Genomic DNA, 10,837 nt, shown 5'->3' with positions numbered 1-10,837 from the left:
GAATTACCCAGGTCGCCTCAAGTACTTAGTCAAGTCGTCCTTAAGTACTTAGTCAAGTCGTCCTCAAGTACTTAGTCAAGTCGTCCTTAAGTACTTGCTCAGGTCCTATTAAGTTACTTATCAAGTCCTTCAAGTCCTTAGATATAAATGGAACCAGAGTCGAAGGTAGAGCAGCCCCAAGAGGAGCAGAAGATTACCAAGGCTAAATCTCCGGGCAGAGTCGCTGCCGGAAAGAAGCTCGCGGAGATGAATAAAAAGAACAAAGCCAAAAAAGAAGAAAAGGTGGAGGAAAAAGAAGAGGAATCCTTCATTAATCCTGGGTACGTCATTGGCGCGTTAGGAGTTGCTATAGCAGCAGGCAGCCTTTACTTACAATGGCGGGCTACGAAGCCAAAAGTAGAACCACCAACATATCACGCGCCCGTGCACGCACCTGTGGAACCAGCTGTTAGAAAAAGTAAGATCCCTGAAATGGAGTAATAACCTTCTCGCTTTGTAATATAATGTCAACCGCGTTATTGAAAACTGTTGAAGAAGCAGCTATCATTACTTCCATCGTTGCGGGTATTGGTTGGGTAGGTAAGAAAGTGCTCAAAGAAGACTTTACTGAAGACCCAAGCAAGAGCTTCGCTAACTTTGCTAAGATGACCGCTGCCGTAGGCGGGGCTATCATGGTAAAGGATTACCTACGGAAGGAAAAGTACCTACCGACAACATAACTCGTGAAAATCCCTGTGATTTTCTAATATATAATGGCTAGCGTGGTCGCAGGTGGAGTTATTGCAGCTTTAGCATTCACTGGAGCCAATTATGGTGGTCAATATTTGGATAGATTAGTCAGAGGCGACAAAAGCGGAGAATTAGCCACCGAAAGGAAGAGACACGACTTAGCGCTGGAGAAATATCAGCGAGACGTGGCGGCTTGGAATGAAAGAAGACAAGCTTACAGGGATTGGTTGGACAAGAACTACCAAGACAAGATGCAGGCGGATAAGAACTTCGAAAACACAGAAAGCACACCCCGCGGCATTGACGGGGTTAAGAAAGCCTCAGTTTAAGAATTACTACCAGCCTTCTAAGAAACAAAAAGACAATGAGCTGGTCTTCGTAGGAGTCGCAGGGCTGGCCGGAGGCGTAGCTTTGGCGTATCTGCTCTAACGAAGGAAACTGTGTTTCCTGAAATATATGATCGTCTTTTTGGAAAGCGACAAGAATGACTTTACCACTTATCTGAATCCCCCCATCAAAGCCCATAAGGTTAGGCTGGTTAGTTGCTCTTTGTACAATTCTTGGTATAATTTAGTCAATGCCTTGATCACTGAGCATAAAGGCAGCGGCAATTATCAAGGCGTAATGCTGCCCGATGGACATTACACACCAATCACCCTTGCTAAGGAATTAGCAAAACACGGTTATACGCTCACCACAGGATTGCCGCACGAAATGACCCTCAAACATAATATGCCAAACTATTCAGTAACTTTTGGAAAGTCTGACCCATTGGGGTCATTATTATGTGCCTCAGGCAAGACAATTACCGACGCGGCCATACCCGTGAAATGGAAAGTCGCATCCTCTTACGAAGTCTATTGCGATTTAGTCCATAGTTACAACAATGGAGAAAAGTCTTCTCTTATGTCCAAGTTTCTGCCCAAAGGTAATCCATTTGACCTGGTAGAATACACCCCCATTTCTTTAAGCTATGACTTGTCCAATTTGGTAGAAAGCATAAACATCACCATTAAGGTGGACGGAAAGACGGTGGATTTTAACGGGCGAAAGATCAATCTTGTTTTGGAATTCATATAATGGGCCGCGTAGAGGACAAACTCAAGAGAATTTACTATGGGCCTGAAGGCTATTGGAGAGGAGCGTCAGCTATCAAGAAACTCGCGACCGCGGCCAGGGTATCAGAAGAAACGGCTAAGAACTGGCTAAGAAAACAAACCCTCTGGCAGGTTTATCTTCCTGTGCCTAAGTACATTCCCAGGCCCAGCTTTACCGTAAATGCCCCCAATGAAGTTCATCAGGCGGATTTGCTTTTCTTGCCGCACGACAAGGTGAGAAAAAAGACCTATAGGTACGCTTTGACCGTAGTTGATATCGCAAGCAGATACAAGGACGCCGAACCCATAACCAGCAAGGATTCTGGGGAAGTCGCAGAAGCCCTAGGTAGGATTTATAAGCGCGTTTTGAAATGGCCTAAGCTGCTGCAAGTGGATGCGGGGACGGAGTTCATGGGCGTAGTTACTAAGACCCTGAAAGACCACAGCACTAAGATTAGGAGAGCCGAAGCAGAGTACCACAGGGGTCAGAGCATCGTCGAAAAATTCAATAAGACCCTGGCCGAGCGTCTCTTTGGGTACCAGTATTGGAAAGAGCTGGAAGATCCCTCCAAACACAACAGGGAATGGACTCAGAGACTCCCCCAGGTCGTCGCGGCTTTAAACAACGAGGCGGCCAGGGCTACGGGAATGAAACCCAAGGATGCCATAAAAAAGAAACACGTGGAACACAAGTCCTACGTCAGAAGTTCGAGGGCGGTCGGACTGAAGGAAAAAAAGCTCCCCCGCAACATAGTGGTCAGATACCTCTATCAGCCGGGGGAACTCGAAGGTGGCAGTAAGAGAGCCACGGATCCTAACTGGTCCCTGGAAACGTATGAGATTTCCAAGTCCGTCACCAAGGAAGGGCAACCCGTGTTGTATTACCTAAATGGCTCAAGTCGCGGATTTGTCAAGGAAGAGCTGCTCATAGTCCCCAAAGACTCAGAGTAGTGCTGCTCCACGCGCCCGATTACACTCTAGGCATGTCAGTCTTACGTTACCCCTGCAATGCCCGCGTTTATTATTTATGCGATCCACGGAGAACTGCTGATCGTCATTTGGGTCAAACCTCCATAGTAGAGGTATGTTACATTTGGCACACCTTGCCCCTTTCTTATAGACGTCGTCCACGCATAGGTCGAACGTCATATTTTTTTCTTCGTCGTGCCGCTTGTAGCGAAGGAGTTTCTTAGCAATGTTTTCTTTGGCTACGTCTTCTAGGGTGCGGTCGTAACGCAGTTGCGGCCCCCAGGCTCTTTTTAACTGTTTGGCATATTCTACACGGCTTACGGCGGTGTAGATAAGGTTGCTCCAACACAGCCGCTGGTCTATGATCCATAAGGTTTCTTTTATGGTAAGCCCTTGCGCGCTGTGGACTGTCATGCAATAGCCCAAGCGCCAATCTGGATGGGAGGTTATTTTTTCCACCTTTTCTATAGGTACTCAGGCTTTATCATGCGTTACTGCGTTCTGCAGTTGGATGTCAGTACCAGGTACCCAGACGTCTCTTTTTTGCATGCGGGTGTCGTGGGGTTTGTAGCAAACAGGTACGGGATGCGTAGGGAAGCGCTCTCGGTGTATATTTAGCAAATCCTTTTGTATGCGAGACTGTGCTGCGCGTTTGCTGCTCAGCACCAGATCCTTTGGATGCCATGCGTAAAGGAAGTCCTCGTATTTCTTCGCTCGTACGCGTTTGCGCAGTGTTTTGCATTGCTCGGCATCACTAAGGCCCCTTAATTCCGCTTTCAGGTTTCTTACTTGATCCTTACTGCGGTAGTCGGTGTTAATTTCTTCAGAGTAGTCTACGAAATCTTTCAGCCACTCGTGGGGCACCTCTCCGGCTATTGGAGGAGGCTGGCAGGGATCTCCGGCGAATATTACTTGACCCTTTCCACGGAGGAATTCTATGAATTCTTTGAGGATTTCAGAAGGTACGGTGCAAATCTCATCCCAAAGTATCACCGGAGGTATGTCGTGGATGGCTTCAGGTACCCACTTTTGGCCATTCCAACGGAAGAAGCTGTGGTACGTTTGAGCGTCGTGGCCCATTTCGCAGAGTTCTCTTTCCAAACGGTGCGTTGGCGTTAGCACCTTTATCTTAGGAAAGAGTTCTAACACACGCGTCGTCTTACCGCTGCCTCCCGTACCGTAAAGGTAAGAGAAGCGTTGGTAGGAAATAGGGTCGGCAACTGAGGGCAGTGGCTCTTCCGTCGGCGTAATGGAACCGCGGGTGTGTTCTCCGTGATATTCTACACGTGCCCTCCAGGCTTTTATTTCTTCATCTTTGACGCGCCATTGGCCACTTTCTGCAAGTTCATCGGCAGTGTAGAATTCCTTCATCTTTTCCAATACGTGCGGTTTCACATATAAGGAATCCGTGGCTACGCGTGGAATGTCTTCTTTGTCAAACCGCAAGAGCATTGCGAGAAGGTTAATGTGCGCATATGCGAGCATGCTGGCACGCAGATGGTAATACTGCGGTCGATGGTCCTGGTAATAACACAGCGCATTCCATTCGTGTAGCTTATCGTCGACAATGTAGTCCCATTTCTCTACGGATACCATCGTTCCTTTGTCATGCGCACGTTTTATGAGGAAGCTTAACTCGCCGGCGTCCGTTATTAGGCGCCGCTGCATGTGTTTCTCTCCCTCCTTAGCGCCTTGCGTGAATTTGCCTATGACCACCCGCGCCGTGGGGTTGTGCTCCGGTAACCATTGCGTGAAGGCGCTGTGACAAAGTATGGCTTCGTGCGCCGTGTAGGTAAGCAGCCCGCGCTCTTCGAAGAACTTCAATAGCGGTATGGGTATCCATTCTTTCTCCTGCAGGTGCTTTCCATACCACGCGTAAATTATCGGATGTAAGCCTTTTGCAAGCTTCCAGCTGGTTAGCCTGACAAAGCCTGTTGCTGGGGCGTCGTAGCTGCCGTCTAAGGCCACGCGGAAGGACTGCGAGTCAGGATGTCCGTAACGGTCGTAATATTCCTTGCAGTCGCCGAGGCCTTTAAAACTGGCGGGGTAACAATGTTTCATATCCAGCGACACGTATTCGTCTTCGTCGTACTCCATGTTCCACAGTCCACCATGACCATGCTCCACGCAGGCTTTGGCTATGTCTTTGAACTCCTCCGGTGTGGATTTCCACCCGTTTCTTTTCTTTGCGGCTAAGAAGTCCAAACTGCGACTACTAAGGACCTCGTCGGAGAGGTCTTCTCCTAAAGTCTCACAGGCGCTTTGAATGCGCAGCTGTTCCACTTCAGGACGATACAAAGTACCATCTTGGGTCATAAATTGACTTCCCTCCGCATCCATTAACCAAATAGAATTCTCGGGCATTAGTTCTGCAAGCGGCGACTCCTTGTAAACGCGCGTCTCCTTCTTCTTTGGGAACCTTAACTCCCTCCACGCATGTGCGTTATGCTGGTAAATTACGATAGGCGCACCCCGGCCCCCATACTTGTGCGTCCCGGAGTAAATGAAGCCGTCGGTGATGTCTTTCACGTGTATGCGCCTTTCTAAAGCAACCTCTAACTTCTTGATGTTTTCAATGGTGGCTCCTGCCCTACGAGTAGCATGCTCCCATTTCCTGATGGCTTCTCTTCTCTTCAACGTAAGCTTACCTCCCCTAGAGGAATCCTCGAAGAACTCTCTAACTAACTTACCCACGCAGTTACCCGGATGCCGCATTGGTTTGAGCTTCTTAACGTCCGGGTTCTTAATTTCATACGCACCGTAAATAACCACGGTGACCGGGTAAGCAACTTCGTAGAACAACATGTCGATGCCCACCAGCGCCCCATGACGTGTGTCCTTGTTTAAAACGAACAGGTCCTTCTTGCCAGACGCCCGTATTGGATTCCTGCCCTTTTCTATTATCCACTCGCCGTCTAAATACTTTATGAACGTCAACTCCAGGCGGTAATTACCTTCGGGCATTAAGTCAATTATCCTTTCTGCTCTTTCCTCGCTCATCGTCTCATCTGTATCTCCCTCCATAAACGTTGTGAAGGCAAAGTCGGCGTCTAAGCGGTCCAGCACCTGAGTTCGCAGTCGGCGCACAGTCTTGTTACTAATGCTTTTGATGGTGTCCATCTATATCTAAGGAATATTTTATCCTCCGTTTGCGACACAAATATTTTAACCTTCGCAAACATAGCAGCAGTAAGGAAATCTTCGCGCAACATATAACAGAACACGGGTAATTCCCGCGGGGGACGCTAGTGTATAAACACGGGTTATTCCCGGGCAATTCCGAATGGTGACCGCGAGTCCCCCTTACTGCTGCTCTATGAAATATCTTAACCCTCATTTGCGACCTTGCCCATCGTTTCGGCTACCTTTGATTCCTAACATAGCAGCAGTAAGGGAATTGTCGCGCTACGTACAATGGGACACGGGTTATTCCCGCTGCCGACCCGTTCCTTAAACCGCCTGTAAAACCCGTAAATCTTCGACATTGACCGCGAGTCCCCCTTACTGCTGCTTGTTGCAACATTGTGCGCAACAAATGTTATCATGTGAACATCTCTGCAACATTACCTGCAACATTTTGAAATTTAAAGCGAAACAGCTTGTACCAAATTTATGACTGCGGACCAAATATCTTAACATAGCAGGCTGACACAAGCGATGTTGCATGATTTTATTCCAATGTCACTCCGATTCAAATTTGCTGCTTGCTGACGTTGAGTGCAATGTTGCACCGTGTTTCAGCAACTTAAACGCCATTGAAATCTTGATGATAACTTAAAGACCATAACTATAATAAGTATAGCTGAAGTTACTTGCACTACTTCAATCGTTTGTTGCATTGCACTGTGTAAAAATACCATTAAACGTCAAGGAAACAAAACACAACCAAACACTGGGTATCACTAGCACTAATAATGACTTCTAAAGTAATGTAAAACTTAGTTAAAAAGTACGATAGAGGCCAAACTACTTTGTGGCTGTATTTATTTCGATAAAAAATATTGTAGTTTTTAGTCAAAACTCTGCGCATGGGCAATTGGTGTAAGATATTTGTTATCAGTTTCAAAGAACATCATATCAACACAAGACTTAGTGAAAGATTACAATAGGCAACTATTACAGCGAGTGGTTGTAATACTATTTTTTAAATCGATTTTAATCCCGGAAAAACATTTCCTAAAAAGAAAACAGTAAGATAATGGTGTTCTCTAATCATTCCGATCCACCATATTGCACTTTTTATTTAAAACGAATAAAGAGGAATGACAAAAAATTGAATGAAAATATAGAGTTACATAAGGGAACTATCGAAGTAACTGGTTTTAGTACTCTTTTTATAATCGATTTTTATCTCCAAAAAACTTTCTCAGAAAGTGAACAACTATGATAATACTCTTCAAAAAGCATTGCGATTTACCATATCACCTTTTTTATTTGAAATATATAAAAAGAAATGACAGAAAATTGAACGTGAATGTTGAGTTACATAAGGGAACGCCTTGAGTTACAAAAGGGAACCTCCGGTTACATTAGGGAGCGTGTCAGGTTACATTGGGGAACATCAAGTTACATTAGGGAACTCGTGAGGTTACATTAGGGATCGCGATCCCTTTTGTAACCGTAATGAGTTACAAAAGGGATCAAATGTTACAAAAGGGAGCGTGTCAAGTTACATTAGGGCCCCATGAATCTAACTGTCTATTTATCTATCTATCTATCTATCTATCTATCTATCTATCTATCTATCTATCTATCTATCTATCTATCTATCTATCTATCTATCTATCTATCTATCTATCTATCTATCTATCTATCTATCTATCTATCTATCTATCTATCTATCTATCTATCTATCTATCTGTCTGTCTATCTATCTATCTATCTATCTATCTATCTATCTATCTATCTATCTATCTATCTATCTATCTATCTATCTATCTATCTATCGACGTTGTCGAAAATGTGTAAGCCTGCGCTGCTCGGCGGTCTGCGGTCTGCAAAGACTTTGGCAAACTCTCTACAGCATAACTGCGATATATTCAAAAAAGCTGTACAATTATCTGTATTTGTTCATCCCAATAAAGTGTCATATTTATCAAAGGAATGCAGGTCTCGTTATGCTAAATTCATTAATCATGTTGAGCACAAGCCTCGTGTTGTTTCGCGTGATCGAGAACCAAATAGAGTTCCAGTCAAACAGCTCACTGGTCTTTTGCACAAAAGCAGAAAAATAGCTTTTACGTAATGTTTAATAAACGAGCAGGAGTGTTTTATCGGGTATAAAACACGAGGCGCAGCCGAGTGGTTTTAGACCCGATAAACCACGATCTGCGAGATTATTGAACGGCTTAGAAAACTTATGATGTTTGTTCTCATTGTGTACCAATTTTTTTACGAAATGAACCAAGTTTGATAGAGAAAATCCAAGTTAAAGTTTATGCAAATGAAGACGAATCTTTATCAGATATAAAATCACCTTCATGGTCATGATTTCTATTGTGTTTTCTTCATGAATTATTAATGAGTTTTCTAATGTTAACTAATCCAAGTTCACAAAAATGTACTTCATGTAGATTATCCCATGTTTATCCCAATTTCTGCTCCACGACTTAAGGTAATATTGCATTATTTGGGCCAAATGCTGGTCGTCAATGTGTAGCCATGTCACTGTGTGCATTAATATATAAACATAGGAACTCAATAAGTTCTTCAGCAGATTTAGTAAGCATTATGTATACTGGGAATGAGTTATATTCTGTCCTGTCAAGATTGCACAACCTAGACTTTTTACTATTGACAGAATTGCCTCAAATGGTAAGAGTATTAGAAACTAATTACCAGATGGAATACAGCCCAAGTTACACTGGTAATATTCATTTAATTCATAATTCTTGATACGACTTCTACTTCCGTTTGTGTTTATGTCTCACATTTCATTTTATCCAATTGTCGTTTATATATTATAAACTATAAATGTGTATCGATATTCATTATAAATAACACTTAATCATATCTATTAATTGCAAATATTATTTTCCTTTTTTGGTCTTTTTTTGCACCATAATATTGTAATTATTGTAATTATAGATGTTTGTCTTTCCTTTTAACCTGCCTTGAATAGTTTTAAGCTACTTGCAGGTAAAAGTGTAAATATTAATGTATTAATTGAAAACAATAAATGTCAAAATGTCAAATGTCAAATGATAGCGGAGCCCCATAATTTAAGAAAAAATGCTAAACCATCGAGTTGATTTTTCATGGTTTGGCTGACGTCACTTCCGTCCGTACGTCCTTCCGTCCGTCCGTCCGGGCGTGTACACAACACAGGAATCCCGCTTGTTGTGAAAGCAAAACTACTCACAAATGCGGTTCTCAAATGTACAGAAAAAATCGCTTTAGGACAAGTTATAGACCAAAAACAATTTAAAAAACCCTTCCATGTAGTCAAAGATGGATCAAGAAGTGTTCTTCATGTTTTTAGCAAACAATCGTATATATATATATTTTTTGACAAGCATTTTTCTCGACGAATCGACAAATCAAAGACTTTCTCTCAAAACTTTTTATATTTCTATAGATAAGCTTAATTTATTTTAATGCTGGAGGAAATATAACATGAAGAGCATATTACAAAAAAATATTCGTCCTTTATTTAGCTTTGTAAATCTTTAACAATTCGGTCGTTTTTAACCAGCTATCGTATGTTTTTCGTTCAAGTAAAAGCTTTGTTCGCCTCCTATCGCGGGTCCATGCCAGTCGGCAAAACAAAGAAGACTTTCATTCAATAATTTTATATTTTTCTACACGGATAATTTATTTAATCATTAGATGAAATATAAATTTTTACCAAATATTCAACTGTTTATTAAGCTGTTCGAGCAAGTATGATTATAAAAATGAGCTTAAATTTGTGTTCTTGAAAGATGTGAAGACCTACTAGACTTTCACTCTAAAAAGCTAAAAAATATTTATTTTGTATTTTACATTATTTTTTATTTTGTCTCAGTTGTTCTTGTCAACTGTTTAAATGAATGTAAGCTTTGTTTTTTAAGTAAACCTCATTTTTTGCTCACCTTGACCAGTCTTCAAGTCTGTTTTTTGGTCTTGATTTGTCCTAATTTTCGATCTCAATGAAAGACATCCGAGGTAAATTTCACTAAACTTGATATTGTATTGGATTATCTTTAGTTAGCTTTCGTTTTTCTTTAAGTAAAAGAGATTCAAAGCCTAAAACTGTTAGCCTCCTTTGCAGCCGCTGTGAGCACAGGTAGCCCAAGCTTGGTTTCTGTGGTGTCCTGTTATAAGGAAATGTATGGAGATTCATCAAAAATTTCAATAAAATCATTGAAAGGTGAAATAAAGCCTCGAAATTTTACCCGATCATTGAGAAATAGCACTTCTTTCGCTCTGCATGGTCATTTTTTGAATTTAGCCCGTTTTAAGATTTTTTTCCCCACCAGTAAGAAGTAAGAGAAGGTTGGAAACTCGGGATCCAAAAGCGAACCATCACGGGTCTTTGAAACCTCGTACGTCTTCGAATTTTCTTTCCAGCGCCAAATTTGAGTCATGACCCTTCTCTCACATCCCTATAGAACCGAGAAAGTCGCATTAGAGATTAGTCTTCGCGTCTTTAAGCCATGAAATTTGCCTGTATTCACATACTACCTCGCTTGTTCTGACCCGTACTTGGAGCTCACTGTACACCAGTTCAACGGATTTCTTTCGGCAATCGACCCGAGGTCACGCCGGAAGTCTTCGTATCGTAAATGCGGGTTGGATTTGGATATAGTCTTTCTTCGAAATTATGGTGAGTGTATTTTTAACGGCCTAAGATACAAAAGTATTTAACTTATAATTTATAACTTTATGATCTTTCTTCGAAGTTATGGTGAGTGTATTTTTTATCTTAGGTCGTTAAAAAATACACTCACCATAACTTCGAAGAAAGATCATAAAGTTATAAATTATAAGTTAAATACTTTTGTATCTTAGGCAGTTAAAAATACACTCACCATAATTTCGAAGAAAGACTATATCCAAAT

The sequence above is a fragment of the Actinia tenebrosa genome, unplaced genomic scaffold (genome assembly GCF_029948245.1).
Source record: "Actinia tenebrosa isolate PJP-AT-01 unplaced genomic scaffold, QUT_ActTen_1.0 PGA_scaffold14__42_contigs__length_11649687, whole genome shotgun sequence".
Lineage (NCBI taxonomy): Eukaryota > Metazoa > Cnidaria > Anthozoa > Actiniaria > Actiniidae > Actinia > Actinia tenebrosa.
Note: the sequence above shows the minus strand (reverse complement) of the source record.